The 20,589-nt window shown below is 36.6% G+C and overlaps 1 pseudogene across 1 annotated transcript; it reads left to right on the top strand.

The window, feature by feature from the left end:
* Positions 1–1,182: 1,182 nt before the first annotated feature.
* Positions 1,183–18,799, top strand: LOC149188577 (adenylosuccinate synthetase 2, chloroplastic-like; annotated as a pseudogene). The gene is made up of 6 exons (XR_016255591.1): positions 1,183–1,622; positions 14,709–14,847; positions 14,982–15,194; positions 15,285–15,795; positions 15,918–16,230; positions 18,420–18,799. The product of XR_016255591.1 is annotated as an adenylosuccinate synthetase 2, chloroplastic-like (transcript).
* Positions 18,800–20,589: the final 1,790 nt, after the last annotated feature.

Genomic DNA, 20,589 nt, shown 5'->3' with positions numbered 1-20,589 from the left:
TAAACATGGCTACTAGACTTGTTTCGGTCAAATCAGTTCTTCAATCTATGCCAAGTTATCTGTTCTCGGCCCTAGCAGCTCCTAAAGCTGTTTATAAATCCATTCGAAACATCCAGTGGTCCTTCCTCTGGAATGGAGCTTCTAAGAAATCAAAGTGGGCTCTCCTCAAGTGGACAGACATTTGTAAACCAAAATTGGTGGGAGGACTGGGCCTAAGAGATCTTGAAATCCTAAGCAAGGTCGTAGCAACAAAAATCTGGTGGAGATGGGTGGAAAATCATAATTCCCTCTATGGCACCTTGTGGAAAGCAAAGTACACGAATCAAGTCAGGGACAAAGACCTCATCAAGCTCGCTGGCAACACTCAAGGATCCAACTCTAGAACAAAGCATGGGAAAATCGACATATTGTTCAGAGGTACAGCTTCTGGGAAGTGCACCAAGGAAACATCACCCTCTTCTGGGAGGATGCCTGGCAGCAACTCTGCCCCCTGGACCACCTAGATTGGACTACTCTTAAAAGGGCCATGAAAGAAGCAGGGTTGGTAACTGTAGCAGACTACTGGCAACCTATGAACACGGCTACTACATGGAAAAAATGGCAATCAAAAGAGCAATGGCTCACCCAAGACAGCCATGTGAATATAGACCCTCTTTTACAAGACCTAAATCACCAAAGAATCCTCACATCAAATAAAGAGGATATCCTTCAGTGGGGAAGTAATCCGAAAGGAACCTTCAACCTCAAAGAAGTCTACAAGATCATGGTTGCCTCTCCTTACTCGCAACCGGACCCCAAATCGCACACTTTTTGGAATAGAGGAACCTGGCCCAAAATCACCCTTTTCTCTTGGCCGGTCTTGCATAACAGAGCACTCACATGGGACAATCTTCAGAAACGGGGTTTCGTAGAGTCTTCATGCTGTGTCCTCTGTGAGAATGATCAGGAAACTCTCAATCATATTCTTAATACTTGCCCACTACCTGCTCTCTTTGGGATGACATGGCCATCGTCTTCAGACAATCTGACAGAAGGAGGAACTCTATCTGTCATTCACTAAGCAACTGGAGATCCTCCATATCCTCCAACCCTATGGTCAACAAAGCTTGGAATCTCATTCCAGGAGCCATAGCATGGATCCTTTGGAAAGAGCAAAATGCAAGAATATTCAAGAATTCGGCGATGGTAGTGGACATGTTAAAAGGAAAGATACAACAGCCCATCACGGAGTCGATCAATGTCATGAGTATATTGCAGCCAGAGAGAAGCACATCTCCGAGTGACCAAAGAATAATCCAGATCCTAAATCTCAAAGCCACGACCATTCCTACTGGAAGGAACCAAGCTTCAGTTGCTATGTCACAAGATAAGTGGTGTCCTCCTCCATTTCAAACATTCAAGCTGAATTTCGATGGGGCATCAAAGAAAAACTCGGGAAACGCCGGTTACAGTGTAGCATTCAAGGATCATGCCAGTACCATCCATCTCATCTATCATGGCAATCTTGGCGTGAACATCGATAACACTACAGAGCTAATTGCTTTCATCCAAGCCATCACCCTGGCTGATCGCTACAGACTTCTACCTCTGGTGGCGGAAGGAGATTCGAAGATTGTCATCAGGTTGTTGTGAAAACTCCAAACTTTCACCCAGGTGAACAAGATAACCCAAGCTGGAGGCTCTCGACAATACTGAGGGACCTACAAGGCCACCTCAACAATATTGAAGGTGTCACCTTTAAAATGGTTCGAAGAACAGCCAACAAGTTGGTCGATGCCTTGGCCAATGCTAGCATTCAGTCCAATCTTGAAGACTATCACATCCTTTGGAAAGATTTGGAGGATGGGGAAATCAAGGCTACGTCCAATACCATTAACAACTCGGACCTTCGGGCCATGTAAACATGCAGAGCATGACTATCACTATTTTTCCTTGTTTCTTCTATGTATGCATCTATATTGATAATTCTACCGGATGTAACTGTACTGTTAGAAAATAGACACAGAGTATTCGCTGGGTTCTCAGACCAGGCCCAGGCAGTTTTGTAAAAGCAGACACAAGGAGGTCCCCTCGACTCCCACGCTGCATTTTGTATTTTACTGTATTCTATTAATATAAAGTCCCGCTTAACCTTAAAAAAATTTATCTAAAGCCTTTTTCATATAAGTACATTTTAATGATAATTGTGAGCTTAGGTGATTTATTTATTTATTTTTGTATAATTATAAGTTTTTAAAATTATATTTCAAATATATAATTAATAAAAAAAATTATGAAAATATTTGTATTAAAGTAATAATAAGATAAATATATTTTTCTTTTGGATTTGTTGAATGCCATGCATTTTTATTTTAGAAAGAAAATTATTTTTAATATAAATGCATTTTCATTTAAAGGAGCAGAGTATCTTTAATATAATAAGTTTTTGGTTTTTCATTTTTTACCATTTAGAACTTAATTTTAACATATTCTCTATAATTATTTTAGTTATTTTTATAGTTTAACATTATTTTTCATATATGCATGTTTAATAAATGTAATTTTATAGATTAAATTAATAGTTTTCCATGAATTTATTCCTATGCAATAAATGGTTACTCTCCCTTTTTTATTTATCAATGGTAAGATACTTCTTAGAATTTTGTGAGCTATAAAATTTGTTGCAGGGACAAATTTAGAAACTAAATTTACGTGATGTGGAAAAACTTCTTGTTTTCTCAATAATTATAATTAGTACATTGACACTTTCTTGGGAAGCCAAATTAATATTGTATTAGATATCGAGAAGATTATTCAACTCATGGATTGGATTTTTTTGTGTTGTTTTGCTACATAAATGAACTAGGGTTTGTAAAGAGCACTTGGAGGGTTTGTAGGTGACAAGAAGATCTCATTTCTCATTACTAAGAAAAGTGTGCGTATGGCACCAAGCTTGTTTGATATCTCTAGACAAACTATGGGACTCCATTGAGATGGGGAAATGTATTGTTTCTAAGTGACTCCACAAATGCATATGTAGAATGTTATGCACCATGAAAGAACCTATGCCAACTAGTTGTGGTCCATTAAACAAATATTTCTTTAAGCAAACAATGTCATCAAAAAACTACTATTGAAGCAACCACTATACAACAACAGTAGGATTCTTCTAATTTGTCATCCTTTGGGTTTAGTTCAACTTGATGTAGAGTAATAATACATTGTCTTGATTTACAAAAATTATAGATAATTTCCTAAATGGGATAATCATCAATAATAGGGAATAGAAATGAGAATAAGAATACAACATACATTTTGAATGCCACCATATCAGACATAGGCAATTTTTTTATATTAAATGCCCTCCATAAAACAACATAGAACACCTAAAATGAGACAAAAGTGATTTTTACCTATCGTTTCCTCTTAGTAGAAATTGCCCATTTTAGAAAATCAATATTTCTTCAAAATGGTTTTAAATATTTCATTGGTAAAAGAAGTGGTAAATTATATCCTAGTCAACTTTCTGTTGGAAATAATACTGAGAGGGGGGTGAATCAGCATTATCAAGTCAATTATTTTCTTTTTCAAACCCAGATCATATACGCTACTCAGTTAGTGAAAACCGCATATATACACAACTACAGATAAGGAAACCTGCGTATACCATGCAAACTTATAATTTAAATTATCTTACAGATGTTGATCATTAATCTGTGTATCAGAATCAAATAAATAGTAACCAGAAACAGTGAAACAGAGCAGAAGACAGTCACACACAAGAACACAAGATATAAGGTGGAAACCCAATGTGGGTGAAAACCACCTGCTACAATTCGTCTCTATCTTCTTTTAATTAGAAACTTCTTTTTACAATGTTTCTGTACTGGTGCAGTCTTTTACCAGTACGCAGGCTGCTACTTGCAAAGAACTACAACCCTCTCTCGTTCTCCAGTTTCTCGTGGAAGGGAGATACAACCCCCTTATCTCTTGTACTAGCTCAGATACTAGTACGCAGGCTACTACCTGCAGAAGGCTACAACCTTTTATTTACTTCCAGGGACCACGTTTCATAAAAGTTCAGACTGGATCCATGAACATCAATTAATCATCAAGAATTTCTGCATCAAACAATCTCCTTTTCACCAATTAGAACTGAAACAAGTAGACACTTTTCTGACAGCTGTACCCAGAACACAGTAACAGTAACCACACACCAAATTATGAACCCAAAACACTATAGCAATAAACAGAAGCAGCTAGAACACAACTCAAAAGATATACGCTACTTCAATAACCAGAAACCTGCGTGCATATGCTTCTGCGTTTGGACCAAGCGTATACGTTGTTTTTACTCACAGAGCCAGCGTGTATACACACCTTCGCCTCACTGAACCTACGTACAGATCTATAAAGGATAATTCACTCTTTCAAATATTCAGACATTAGTTAACCCAGATTACCAGATTTATAGATCAAGCATGTGCCTCATATAATGGATCAAAATCATACAAAGATACAATTATTCAAGCCTTAATATTATGACCCATCAATAGAACTTATCCTTCTCTTTGCGCTCAGGTTCCTCCTTCATTCAGATCCAGATCTGCACCATAACACAATCACCAATATTCCAGATCTAGCACTTCTATTAGATATTCAATAATTTATATGATCCTTTGCCTAATGATCTCCTTCCCCTTTTATAGTTTTAGGCCTTTCATAATACCACGGTCCAAAACCATAACAAAACAATACCATGAACCCAATACTTAGGATCAACACTTCTGATGAGATACCATGGCCCAAAACCATAGGTTCGAATACCAAAGACTAAATACCACAGACCAAAAATAAGTTCTCCCACATGTACACGCTTTTCCTTGTGTGAAAGTGCGTGTATATGCATACGCGACTTCGGAACGTCTAACCCGCATGTATATGCGGCTTCATCAAGGTGAACCTACGTATATATGTTTTTCTTCTTTCTGAGTGCCTGAACTGTGATCTGTCGCCAGAGTGAGTTGCCATCAAGGACAACACCTGTGCCATAGCGCCAAACCTACGTCATAATGCCAACAATCCCCCCCTTTGGACTTGATGGCAACCCCAAGATCCTCAAAGCCATTCTCCCCCTTTGTCATCAAGGGCAAAGGGTTGTGCTCCCCCTGAGAACATGTTGAAATCTCTGCTCTACTGTGCTGAACATGCTCCCCCTGACTGTAGGCGAGATCTGCAAAAAGATGTTCTTCAAGAAGGACCATGACTTATACATCATAAATGACCTTCCTATCACAAAAAAAAGACTCTATTCGTACATCCATCACCCAACCAAGTGGGGATACATCAGAAATTTACATATGACAACCAAGTATATTACATCATTCATCCCAGGCATAGTGGGGAAACCAAAATAGGTCGTTACATGACCTTGACACCATAAAAGAGATACATGACATAGAGACGAAATATCTAGAGCAAGACTTACGAAATTCACCACTAACTCATATCAGCAGCATCTGTCAATCACTATTCTGATCAACGACCATGTTTTCCTTCTGTTCTCCCTTTACATTTGTTCCACCTGAGATCAACAGCTGTGAACCTGAACCAAGAGCTTCTAATGAAATGCCAACAATGCATTATCAGAAGTTTATCTGCTCCCCCTGAACCTGTGCCAGATGGTCTCTGTCAGACCCATATCAGACTTTCTTCAACCAGAGTTTGTCCCCACTAATTTCTTTCAAACTGCCATATACGCCACTATCTCTACATAAACCGGTGTATGTACGCGGATCCTCCTCAGGCAACTCGCGTACACCCATTTTTCTCTAAACAGACAAGTTTCAACAACAAGATGATGCATCAACTACTCCCAGCTTCTGTCTGAGGTATTCAGAAGTTTCTCTGGGTAGTGGTTTGGTGAGAATATCAGCAACTTGTTCCTTAGAGGGAACATACTCCAATTTGACCTTTTGTTCCAACACTTGTTCCCGGAGAAAGTGACACTTGATCGATATGTGTTTAGTCTTTGAGTGCATGACATGATTCTTTTAGATACTGATAACACTTGTATTATCACAAAAGATGGAGATAGGTGGAGTATAAGTGATTTGAAAATCCTGCAAAGTTTGCATCATCCAAAGGAGTTGTGTGCAACAAGATGCAGTAGCTACATATTCTGCTTCAGTTGTAGATAAAGCAATCGAACTCTGTTTCTTGTTGAACCAAGATACTAATCTGGAACCCATAAAGAATGCACCACCACTAGTGCTTTTCTTGTCATCCACTCTTCCAGCCCAATCTGCATCTGTATAAGCATGAAGAGTGAGATTTGTATCTCTAGGATACCATAGGCCCTAGTTTTGAGTTCCTTGAGTATACTTGAAAATTCTCTTTACTGCCTGAAGATGAGTTTCCTTAGGATTTGCCTGAAATATTCCAACCATTCCCACTGCATGCATGATGTCTAGTCGGGTACCTGTTAAATAGAGCAGACTTCCAATCATGGATCTATAAGTTGGTTGATGTACTGCTGCTGATTCAACATTTGCACTGAGGCTGCATCTTGTAACCACAGGGGTACATACTGGTTTCGAATCTTCCATGCCATATTTCTTCAAAATCTGCTTAAGGTACTTGGTTTGAGATAAAAATATACCGCCTTCATTTTGTTGGATTTGTAGTCAAAGAAAATATGTCAATTCTCCAAGCAAAGACATTTCGAATTCTTTCTGCATCACCAAGGCAAAGCTTTGAATCATAGCTTCTTCATTGCTGCCAAAATTATATCATCAACATACACAACAAGTATTAGCAATTTGTTATTTTTAATTTTTATATAAAGATTTCTATCTGCTGATCCTTTTGAGAAACGTTGTTGATGAAGATATTTGTCCAGACGATAATACCAAGCCCTTGGAGCTTGCTTAATACCATAGAGGGCCTTCTTAAGTTTGCATACAAGTTTTGGATCATTTCCAAGGATGAATCCATCTGGTTGCTCAATATACACTTCTTCTTCTAAGTCTCCATTCAGAAAAGTTGATTTCACGTCCATTTGAAATACTTTGAACTTCTGAAATCTTGAGAGAGCAAGGAACATTTGGATGGCCTCAAGTCTAGCAACGGGAGAAAAAGTTTCTTCAAAGTCTATTCCTTCTTGTTGAGCATACCCTTTACAAACAAGTCTGGCCTTGTTTCTAATAACTTCCCCATTTTCATTCAACTTGTTTTTAAAGATCCATTTTGTCCCTATGACATTCTTATCTTTTGGTCTAGGAACCAACTCCCAAGTGTTATTCTTTTCGATCCGCTCAAGTTCTTCATCCATTTCCTTGACCCACATTCATCTTTGCATGCATCTTTTACATTTTGTGGTTCAGAGAAGGAGAGAAATGCCAAATAGCTTGAGGCTTTTGCAATTGTTCTTCTTGTTTGTATACCTGCCTCTTTCTGCCCCAGAATTTGAGTTTCTAGATGATTCTTTTGAACGTATCTGGATGGAGTCTTCTCTTCTATCCTTATCTGTTCCTCTGGTGCCTCTTGAGCTTCTTCTTCATCATAAGTCTGATTTGATGTTGAAGGATAGTCCTCATCATCTTCGAAATCTTCAGAATTTACTTGCCTAGGAATGTTTCCTTCTTCATCAACCACTACATCAATGTTGTCAACAATTCTTCCAAGTCTTTTATTGTAACACTTATATTCTTTGTTGTCGGGAGAATAACCAAGGAGAATGCCTTCATCTGCTCTAGGTTCAAACTTGCCAAGATTTTCATCATTATTTTTAATATAGCATTTGCTTCCAAAAATTTTGAAATGTTTTATCGTAGGAGTCTCACCATACCATAGCTCATGAGGAGTTTGAGTGTTGTTCACTCAGACATTTATCTTATTGAGAATAACAACTGCAGCAAATGCGGCTTCACCCCAGAAGGTTGCGGGAGTTCTAGGCTCATCAAGCATAGCACGAGCCATTTGTTGAACCATTCTGTTCATCCTTTCCACTACTCCATTTTGCTGAGGAGTCCTAGCTGTAGAGAATTCCCTTCTTATTCCATGTTCTTCACAAAAATCGAAAAATTCATTCGAGGAAAATTCTCCTCCTCGATCAGACCTGAGGTATTTGATTCTGTGATTTGATTCATTCTCCACCAAGGCTTTGAATGATTTGAACTTTTCAAAGGCTTCGTCTTTGTGCTTCATAAGTCCTATCCAACACATCCTAGAAAAGTCATCAATGAATAATATAAAGTATTCTTCTCCTCGAGGTGACCTTTTCCTAGATGGACCACATACATCAGTATGGACAAGTTCAAGCGGCCTACTGGCTGATCTTTCCTTCTCAGGGAATTTTGTTCTGGTTTTCTTACCAAACTGACATGATTTGCATATTGTATTGTCTGGGATTCTGATGTCTGGAAGACCATGAACTGCCTGGTATTTGCATGCTTTCCTTATCTGTGAGAAGCTAAGATGCCCCAATCTTCTGTGCCATAGCTAGTGTTCATCATTCTTGCTTAGATAGCATTGATGTTGTCCTTCTTTGAATATGTACAAATTATTTGGAGTTCTTATGCCTTTGATTACTGTTTTTCCTGTATCAAGATCACGAACACTACATCCATTTGATCGAAATATTACCTCAGTTCCTTGATCGCACATTTGACTGACACTCAATAGATTATGCTTTAAGCCATCAACATACATAACATTTCCAGAAATGACCTTTTCTTTCAACTGAACCGAACCTTTACCTTTTATGAACGCAGGGGTGTCAGTTCCAAATGATACTTTCTTCTCCTTCTTTAAGGCACAATATGACTGAAGTTTTTCTTTATCACCCATCATATGTTTTGAACATCCACTGTCGATGTACCATTGATTTTCCTGCCCTTTCGCATATAAGGCTATACCACATCTTTTTGGTTGCGGTTCTTTCATTCTCCATGTTTTGGCACTTGAGGCTTGCTCCTTCTGAGTTGTCTGCCGAAACCTGCTCCTGCATTCAGAATCTTCATGTTTGAAATGATTACAAATAGAACATTCTATTTCATTTTCAAGAGCAGAAAAGCTATTGTAGGTCCTTTTCATGATCCCAGTCATACTCCTCTGTTTGTGAGCTTCTCTAGTCATGATAGTTTTGTAGGCAACACACTGAGTTGCTTTGTGTCCAAAGTTATGACAAGAGAAACATTGGCCATTGAAGAAGTTCCTGCGATTATCAAATCTACCACCCAAATGATTGTAGTTTCTATTGACATCCATTCTTGAGGAAAATTGAGAAGGTTTTACCTGTGGCTGGTTGTGGTTGTTGCTCATCCTTAAGGTAGATTGCCCTTGATTTACCTGGTAGTCTTTTTTTATTCTTGAGGTAAATTGTCCTTGATTTACCTGGTGAGCAGCATTGTGCCTTTGCTGTTGATTATCGACCTTTTCACTTCTTCTTGCTGCATCAAGATAACTTTTGGAGGTGGATGGCTTCTCCGCTTGAGATGATTCTTCATTATATCCTAGACCTGTCTTGATTAGTGGAGAACATTGCACTTTGAAAATCTCATCTAAAGTGTCAGATCCTTTAACAAATCTAAGATTAAAAGCTTTTGTTTTCTCAATCTCTTTTCTAAGTCCCACAATTTCACATTCTATCTTTTCATGATGTTTTTCCTTTTCAGCAAGTTTGAATTGTAAAGTATCTATGATCACATTCTTCTCTTCTAAACAAATTTTGAGTCTAGAAATCTCTTCATAAAGACCTTCTTCATCTATAGCATCCTCAAAATCATCATTTTCAAAAGCCATTAAAATTTTATAACCTTGTTCATCCTCATCACTATTTGAAAGTACATCACTGTCTTCATGAGTGTAATAGATTTTCTTATTTACATTTTGTTTCTTGTTCCATCTAACAGGTTCCTTACCCTTGTCAAGCTTATCTTTATGAGGACATTTGGCAACATAGTGACGGACTCTTCCACAAGCAAAGCATTTGAAAGGTAACTTACCTCTGAATATTCCAGCACCTCGTTGAAGGTTCTTGACAAAATTTGATTCTTCCTCTTCTTCTGACATATGTCCTGACTCATAGTAATCTCCTTTAAATGAAGCCTTGAATGTTGCTTCTCTTCTGTCTGATGGTCCTCCTTTCCTCATTTCGTAAGCAGTTAGAATTCCGTGCAGCTGTGACATGGTAAGGTTCCGTAGATTCTCCTTTTCTTCTATTGCAGAAACTTTTTATTCAAACTTAGGGGACAAAGATCTTAGAACCTTTTCAACCACAACAGCCTCTTTTATTTCTTCACCCAAGTTTTTAATACAATTAACAATATCATCTACACATAGGAAATAGTTAGCCACACTTACATCATTGTGCATTCTGAGATTTTCGTACTAAATTCTGAGGGTTTGAAGTTTTGCTCATTTTACCTGTTCATCTCCTTCATAGCTCAGAACAATCTTGTCCCATATCTCTTTTGCGGATTTATACTGCATAACCTTGACGAATTCTGATTGAGATAGACATCCTAATAGAGTATTGACAACCTTTGCATTTGTTTCATATTGCTTCTTACTAGCCGGATCTGTAGGAGTTGCTGATGGAAAGGTGTATCCTGTATCTATGATATCCCAGACTTCTGCACCAAGAGATTGAAGATAGGTTGTGACTCTTACCTTCCAATAGACAAAGTTGGTCCCATCAAAAATTGGTTGCCTGATCGATGCTTCTCTCTCGTAGTTTCTCATGATGATAGATCTTCCTTCAAGCGATCAAGCTTCTTCAGAAGGACCTACTCCAATACCAATTGTTTGAAATAATACTAAGAGGGGGGTGAATTAGTATTATCAAGTCAATTATTTTCTTTTTCAAACCCAGATCATATACGCTACTTCAGTTAGTGAAAATCGTGTATATACGCAACTACAGATAAGGAAACCCGCGTATACCATGCAAACTTATAATTTAATTTATCTTACAGATGTTGATCATTAATCTGTGTATCAGAATCAAATAAACAGTAACCAGAAACAGTGAAACAGAGCAGAAGACAATCACACACAAGAACACAAGATATAAGGTGGAAACCCAATGTGGGTGAAAACCACCTGCTGCAATTCGTCTCTATCTTCTTTTAATTAGAAACTTCTTTTTACAATGTTTATGTACTGGTGTAGTCTTTTACCAGTTTGCAAGCTGCTACCTGCAGAGAGCTACAACCCTCTCTCGTTCTCCAGTTTCTCCTGGAAGGGAGCTACAACCCCCTTAGCTCTTGTACTAGCTGGGATACTAATACGCAGGCTACTACCTGCAGAAGGCTACAACCTTTTCTTTACTTCCAGCGACCACGTTTCATAAATTTTCAGACTGGATCCATGAACATCGATGAATCATCAAGAATTTCTGCATCAAACAATCTCCTTTTCACCAATTAGAACTGAAACAAGTAGACACTTTTCTGACAGTTGTACCCAGAACACAGTAACAGTAACCACACACCCAATTCTGAACCTAGAACACTGTAGCAATAAACAGAAGCAGCTAGAACACAACTCAAAAGATATACGCTACTTCAATAACCAGAAACTTGCCTGCATACGCTTCTGTGTTTGGACCAACCTGTGTATACATTGTTTTTACTCATAGAACCAACGTGTATACGTGCCTTTGTTTTACTAAACTTGCATACAGATCTATAAAGGATAATTCACTCTTTCAAATATTCAGACATTAGTTCACCCAGATTACCATATTTATAGATCAAGCATGTGCCTCATATAACGGATCAAAATCATACAAAGATACTATTATTCAAGCCTTAAGATTATGACCCATCAATAGAACTTATCCTTCTCTTTGCGCTCAGGTTCCTCCTTCATTCAGATCCAGATCTGCACCATAACACAATCACCAATATTCCAGATCTAGCACTTCTATCAGATATTCAATAATTCAGATGATCCTTTGCTAAGTGATCTCCTTCCCCTGTTATAGTTTTAGGCCTTTCACAATACCACGGTCCAAAACCATAACAAAACAATACCATGGACTCAATACTTAGGATCAACACTTCTGACGAGATACCATGGCCCAAAACCATAGGTTCAAATACCAAGGACTAAATACCACGGACCAAAAATAAGTTCTCCCACATGTACGCGCTTTTCCTTGCGTGAAAGTGCATGTATACGCATACGCGACTTCGGAACGTCTAACCCACGTGTATATGCGGCTTCGTCAAGGTGAACCACGTATATAACTTTTTCTTCTTTTTGAGTGCCTGAACTGTGATCTGTCGCTAGAGTGAGTTTCCATCAAGGACAACACCTGTGCCATAGTGCCAAACCTACGTCATAATGCCAACACTTTCATCATCTCAATATTTCAGTTATTATTTTAATTGTGTATTACTAATTTAACACAAACACGCTAAACAACCTAAATCTAATACAACAATTATTATTTCAAATAAAAGTACGAGAAATTGGAAGTTGAAAGTATATAGGATTACTTACAAACACAAATGACTAATGTTAATTGCAAGAAAAAATAGAATTTACACATGCTTTTGTAATGAACAAAGTTCATATACTCAAGGAATGCTATGATACCAATGTAATAAACAAAGTTCATATATGCAGTAATAATCTTCAGAATACTTTGAAGACAAAGACATCCATTGTAGGACAAGTAATTGCATATTAAATATTATAAAATAATTCATGGGATGATTACAAATGAGTGTGAGGGCCTACTTATATACCTAGGAAGGTACCTCTTCACCAATGGTCATGTCTCTAGGGACATACCTATTTATTAACTAATTACTAGTTAATTAATCATTATTTATTGTTATTGTTGTTTACATTATTTGTATTATTTTATATAAATCATATTCATAACATTGCCTTCCAATTCAAAAAAACTTTGTCCTTAAAGCTTATCATTGTTAAGGTGTGCCATTTGCTTCTTGTCTTGTAATTTTTTGGTACCTTCTATGAATTCTTGGATTTGTCGTCTTCACTGATACAAGATGATAGGATCTTCTAATTGATAAATAAAATTTTTGCATTGAAAATGGATTGAACCATCCTAAATTAATCTTTTGTGGAACATGGCAATTACCTGATAGCTAGGATAGGTTGTTATCATCAGTTTTTATTGTGCTGACATCAATATTCTTCAGAACATAAGTTTGTTATTTATGTTCTAAGTGATACTTGTACATAGATTGATTTAAAGGCCTTGTATTGTGATTCATATGTCAATAAGGAGTTCTTCTGTTTTGACTTTCCCTTATCATGTGTGTGGGAATTTCCTGATTTACTTCAGTTATTGATGTTGTTGAATTGGTTATAAAATATTCACTTGGAATTTCCATTGTCTAAAATACAACATCTGTATATGTTTCTCCTTCAACTGGTTTGTCATTTTCTTCAGTTGTGATATTGATTGGATCAACGTTCATATCTTTTTCTTCAACGTGGACTAAAGGCTTCGACACTCCTTTCGTGATAAATTCTTCTAATTTGTTGTTTAATGATTTCTTATCATTCTTAAGTTTCTTACTTTGAGTAAGTAGACTTTGATTATGGTTTCTTAGAAGTAAAAGTTTTTTGGTTTTTGATTCATCAATCTTATTTTCGATATTTTGATTTTTATTCTTTCATCTTTTAGATCTCTGATTTGTTCTAATAACATTTGATTCGGGACTTTTAAGCGAAAATTTTCTTCTTCCTTCTCTAATACAATCTCGTTAAATTTCTTCTCGACACATTCTTTTTCTTCTTCTAATTTTTTCTTTCTTTCCTTGGACTTCTTGATCTTCACAAGTAATTTTTTGCTATGGTCCTTTAGACACAAAATTTTCTTGTCTTTTTCTGTTAATTTTTGTTCTTGTTTTGCAAGTTTTTCTTCTCATTCTATCATTTGCATCCATACAACATCTTAACATTCTTCCACATTAAATATTTTTCGACATGTTAAACAACATAATTCACAATTTTTATGACTTCATAGATATTCAATGTATACTATGCAAAACATATATTTAATCCAAAATAATGGTTGTTATGTGGAACTCATATTTTGTTTTTTTCTTGAATTTGTTTTTCAAAATCACTTTTATAATTTCTTGACATATATTTAACCTTTTTGTTTTTTCTTTTCCTAATAATTTTATTTCTTTCCTTTTTTGGCCTTAATTTTAAACAATACTCAAACTTTATTTATATTTTCTATTGATTTTAAACTAGTCGTCATTTCACTTATAACTAGAATCCACTTAATTTTACTAGAGTCCATTTAATTTTTCTCTTATATCCATGTTTCACTTTATAAATAAAAATTCCCTTCTATAAAAAATTCAAGAGAGAAATCTTCTTAATTACTTTAAGTGGATATTCTAATTAAAAGATAACCCTTTTATAAAAATAATTACGCCGTAAGGCGTTTCCCTCTGAAATGAACTTCCTTAAAATCCACTTGTCCTTCTTGTGTGCCGTTAGATTATGTGTTAGACGATTAGAAGATTGTTAATCGTTGGATCAAAGAAAAGTAATTGAGAGGTTGCAACTGTTCACGAACCCTGGCCTGAATGCTGATGCTGCTAGATCAAAGCCTGAAAGATTTGCCTGTACCCTTTTCGTCTTCTCAGCTCTTGCTTCCCGTGCTGCCTGACACAATAGAATCTTTGGGGAAAATTTTATCCATGGCTTTCCTGAATGTTTAGCTATTTCCTTCTGTTCAAATCCTTCAGTTTCAGCCCCTTCCATTTTGGATTACCCTCAAACATAAAAAAAAGCTATCTGCTTGCACTGGATCATAGCATCAGCCAAGGATTTGGGGTTTTGAAGGTTGCTCAATCCGCGGTCTGTGGGAATAAATGGCATCTGCGCTGATTAACGATCTCTGTGTTCCGAATTTGCATGGATTTTCACAGGATAAGAAGAAGAGGCAGCAGGGGTTGCAGTCAGGGTTTGCGCATTCTGTGAACTTGCATTAGGCTAAAGGTCGAATTGTACTGCAGAGTAGAAGGATAAAATGCAATGCCAGCGTCGAGGAGGCCGACGCCATTGTTGAGGCAGAGAAAGTGAAAAATCCTTTTAAATCCCTGAGTCAAGTGTGTGCAGTGCTGGGAACTCAGTGGGGTGACGAAGGAAAGGGCAAGCTCGTTGAAGTTTTAGCACAGCGCTATGATATTGTGGCCCATTTTCAGGTACTCACCCATCCTCCATTTTTTTCGTTGTCGTTAAATCCATCTTAACTGGTAAGTATATTTACCTATTATACTACATCTTTATTGCAGGGATGGGCAAATGCAGGTCACACCATATACAATAGCGAGGGAAAGAAATTTGCTCTTCACCTTGCCCCTTCTGGAATAGTGAATGAGAAAGCCCTATGCGTTATTGGGAATGGAGTCGTTGTGCATCTTCCAGGACTATTTGAAGATATAGACTGGCTTAAGTCTAATGGAGTTTCTTGCAAAGGAAGACCGTTGATTTCTGACCGTGCTCATTTACTATTTGATTTCCATCAAACTATTAATGGAATGAGAGAAGCAGAACTTGCAGGGTCATTAATTGGAATGAAAAAAAAGAAGGATTGGTCCTTGCTATGCAAGCAAGGCAATCCAGAATGGTATTCGGGTAAGTGATTTGAGGCGGGAAGAAGATTTTGGTTGAAGGCGGCCAGGCGACCATGTTAGATGTCGATTTTGGAACTTATCCATTTGTCACTTCTTCTAATCCATCTGCTGGTGGAATCTGTACTGGACTTGGTATTGCTCCAAAATATATTGGTGATTGGTGTGGTATGTGAGATGATTTTTTATTAACTTGCATATGCAAATTCATGCAGGTTAAAGTTCTAATGAAAATTGGATTCATCAAGAAAGTTTTAAAAATTTACTGATGACTAACCACGGTTTTGATCTGCAGGCTAAAGCGTACACAACAAGAGTTGGTTCAGGTCCTTACCTGACAGAACTCTTGGATGAAGCGGGTGAAGATCTTCGATCAGCTGGACATGAATATGGCACCACAACTGGCCAGCCTCGTCGTTGTGGTTGGCTAGATCTGGTTGCACTTAAATATTCTTATCAAATCAATGGTTTCTCAGCACTTAATCTGACAAAGCTTGACATACTTTCTGGGTTATCTCGAATTAGGCTTGGGATAGCCTATAAAGGGCCTGATGGAAATGTGTTGAAATCCTTTCCTGCGGACCTTGACCTTCCACAAAAAGTAGAGGTACTTTCCTTTTAATTCAGAGCCATGGATCTCAATTACTTAATGGGCAACTTAAAATAGTATGCTTCTGCAATTATTATGTATGAGTATTGCAAGTATCTTGAAAAACATTTTGTGATGCATAACAGTTGAAAAAGGGGAACGTCAGGCATAATAAGTGAAAAAATACTATGACTAGATGTCAGACCGGCATCTACAGGCCTGTGTTTTGATCTTTAGATTATATGAATACATATATGGTTCAAATCCATAATCAGCAATTGGAGAATCCGAAGACACAATTGAGCAGTGACATCCGTAATAACAAAAGAAAATGCCTCCTATTGTGAGGTTGATGGTGACACAAGGATATATGTAATCAGCACCTTTTCAAAACAAATACCAAAGAAGTGACCATGTTGCAGATTCAGAAAAGCACATTGGAGCAGTCTGAGCATCCCTATCTGATGTTGTTTGTTTAAGCTTCACATCCTTGTGAGGTTTAATCAGACAGCTTCATTTACGATGATCATTATATCGAGTGCTATGCTGCAATTTCTACCTTTAAAAAATCAGAAATCCATTATTTTAGTTCCTGCGGACCTTGACCTTCTACAAAAAGTAGAGGTACTTTCCTTTTAATTCAAAGCCATGGATCTCAATTACTTAATGGGCAACTTAAAATAGTATGCTTCTGTAATTATTATGTATGAGTATTGCAAGTATCTTGAAAAACATTTTGTGATGCATAACAGTTGAAAAAGGGGAACGTCAGGCATAATAAGTGAAAAAATATTGTGACTAGATGTCAGGTCGGCATCTACAGGCCTGTGTTTTGATCTTTAGATTATACGAATACATATATGGTTCAAATCCATAATCAACAATTGGAGAATCCGAAGACACAATTGAGCAGTGACATCCGTAATAACAAAAGAAAATGCCTCCTGTTGTGAGGTTGATGGTGACACAAGGATATATGTAATCAGCACCTTTTCAAAACAAATACCAAAGAAGTGACCATGTTGCAGATTCAGAAAAGCACATTGGAGCAGTCTGAGCATCCCTATCTGATGCTGTCTGTTTAAGCTTCACATACTTTTGAGGTTTAATCAGACAGCTTCATTTACGATGATCATTATATCGAGTGCTATGCTGCAATTTCTACCTTTAAAAAATCACAAATCCACTATTTTAGTTCCTGCGGACCTTGACCTTCTACAAAAAGTAGAGGTACTTTCCTTTTAATTCAGAGCCATGGATCTCAATTACTTAACGGGCAACTTAAAATAGTATGCTTCTGTAATTATTATGTATGAGTATTGCAAGTATCTTGAAAAACATTTTGTGATGCATAACAGTTGAAAAAGGGGAACGTCAGGCATAATAAGTGAAAAAGTACTGTGACTAGATGTCAGGCCGGCATCTACAGGCCTGTGTTTTGATATTTAGATTATACGAATACATATATGGTTCAAACCCATAATCAACAATTGGAGAATCCGAAGACACAATTGAGCAGTGACATCTGTAATAACAAAAGAAAATGCCTCCTGTTGTGAGGTTGATGGTGACACAAGGATATATGTAATCAACACCTTTTCAAAACAAATACCAAAGAAGTGACCATGTTGCAGATTCAGAAAAGCACAATGGAGCAGTCTGAGCATCCCTATCTGATGCTGTCTATTTAAGCTTCAAATCCTTGTGAGGTTTAATCAGACAGCTTCATTTACGATGATCATTATATCGAGTTCTATGCTGCAATTTCTACCTTCAAAAAATCAGAAATCCACTATTTTAGTACTCTACATTGTATATGTATGAATTATTTCGCTAAAACTTACAGAAAGCTTGTTTGCATTGAGGCTTTGGCCCCATAATTTTTGCCTCTTGAACCTTTGACCCTCAATTTGTTCTTGACAACACATTTTTACATTCTTTTGAATAATAAATTTCATGGATCTAACTATTAATTTTATACCAGTTTGAGTCTCTCTCAATATATAGTTTTATTTGTATCTTTGTAGATAATATTCTGCATATGTAATATTCCTTTTTCCTTGCAGTTTGTTTCTAACATTATGTCATGTCAAGGTTATTTGAAATCTTGTTTCCTTGAGAAAGTTTCTCATTTCAAACTCAAATTTTGATAAAAGCATTTTTCTCTTCTCTGGTACCCAATTCTAATATAACGTGGTCACATGCAGGTTATTTATGAAGATCTGCCTGGATGGCAGGCTGATATATCTAAAGTGAGAAGCTATCAAGACTTACCATCTACTGCTTGCCTCTATGTGGAAAGGATTGAGAGTTTACTTGGAATACCAATCGATTATATTGGTGTTGGGCCAGGCCATGGTGCTTTAATAGTGAAGTAATTGGATCAACAGATTTTAAAGTCATCCCATGGAGTTTGCTGTCCAAGAAGCAGGTCAAAAACACTTTTAATGGCCTAACATTCCCTGTGTCATTTTTGGCTTTTTTGTGACTTTTTTATATCAGTCCCTTGTCCAGAACACTTTGGTTAGCCGAAGCAGGAATAAATTCAAGAAATTATAGGCTCTTGTTTTCTACAATGCATGAGCGTTTGATGACAGAGAGGTATTACTAACTTGTCACTACAAAACTGAAAAAGGGTATGTAACCAACAAATCATACTACCATATCTGAAGAAAAAGCAGCAGCTAAAAAGAGAATTTATACTAATGCATATATAGTTTACTGGCATGATAATGATGTGTTTTCAGATATAAAACATTGTTTGCAGTGGCTGGTAAAATTCAGCAAGTGCAATTGTGTTGGATAATGAAATTTTCTATCCTCTCCTGATTTTATGCCACTATTTCACCACTGGCTAATAAACTCACAATGTTTCTAGCTAATATTTTCAAGATTCTTGGAATTAGTGTCCAATTAATGCCCAAGGGTTGTAAAAAGGAATGTCAAGCATGTATTAAAAGGTTCATGATGATAATGGGTTCCATGACCAGTGAAGGTACCATCCGAAGATCTTTCTGTCTTTTTCTTTCTGATTTCAAATAGAGAAGAAATCAAATTGCATTGTGGTGAAAATTAGGGTGTGCAAAAGTATTCTATTTTAGGTAAAAGATGTGTTTATCGTCTGAATGCTCAACAATCTGATGAGGGGCTTGGAAACATTTTAGACACTACAAGAATTTTTTAATGATATTTTGATTATATCAAACCTGTATGACATCACTAGAGGCCGAAAGCAATTGAGCCTTTTTATCCAATGAATGCAACTTTTAAATCCCCAAATACCTGAATATCTTTGATGTTGAGCCACTGAAACAAGTATAAAAAACCGGAGATGCAATAATTTCTGCCCAGTTATTAGTACCCTACCACCTTAAAAACATGTTTATGTTGTATATATGGCCATAGTACCAGCTGACATATGTCAAAATAATAATATGGTATAAGAACTCTTATAAAGGTTCATAGTTGTGTGTATGAAAGATATATAATTTATCAGTTCTGTTGAACATATAGAAACCAGTCACAAAGTTTATAATATAGAGAAAATAAGATTGTCCTCCTGATAATCCGCAATCAAAGAAAAAGCATGTAAATTGCTTTGAAGAAAAACTGACTTTATTACATTCTTTGAAGAAAAACTGATTTTATTACATTGTTCCTAGAATTGTTGATCCTTTTGTTTAAATAGCCTTGTTGTGCCTTTGTCCATTTGATCCTTTTGTTTAAATAGCCTTGCTGTGCCTTTTTCCATTTGAATTGGATGCGGAGGAATTGTTTGGATGGAAAAAAGTGGTAGGAATCTGGGCAAAATAATTTCAAAAAATCTTGTAGATGCAATGTTTGAATTTTATTTTTGATAGTAGAAATAGATTCAGCACCATCAGTAGAAATAGATTCAGCACCATCAAAAACATCTAGGACACTTAAAATTTTGAAATTTAACAACTATAACTTGGATTTACAAAAATCTTTACCACATATTTTCTAAATATAACCTAAATTTCCATAACAATCAGCTAGATTTACCGTTCACTTAACTGCCAGAAAATTGTTATTATTTATTATTTTGACGAAGTGTCTGATTTGATAGATGGGAATCGTAAGTGTTTTTAGACCTTTCAAAAAAAAAACCAAATTCTTGGAGACCCTTGAACGAAAAGTATTTTTGGTTCTCGACCTTGGAGACCCTTGAACTAAGAGTAGGGTTTCATTATTGGTACATCTCTAGGTTTGGGGTTATTAACATGTTTCCTCATGTCCTAGAAATACAAATTCTTAGATAAGATGAAGTAATTTTAGTTAATACTTTCAAGGTATTTTTGGTTCTGGACCTTGGAGACCCTTGAACTAAGATTAGGGTTTCATTATTGGTACATC

The sequence above is a fragment of the Pinus tabuliformis genome, chromosome 3_1, assembly GCF_031772625.1.
Source record: "Pinus tabuliformis cultivar Carrire ecotype Pingquan chromosome 3_1, CPIR1, whole genome shotgun sequence".
NCBI lineage: Eukaryota > Viridiplantae > Streptophyta > Pinopsida > Pinales > Pinaceae > Pinus > Pinus tabuliformis.
The sequence above is the reverse complement of the archived record's forward strand: the minus strand, read 5'-3'. Positions and strand labels throughout refer to the sequence as shown.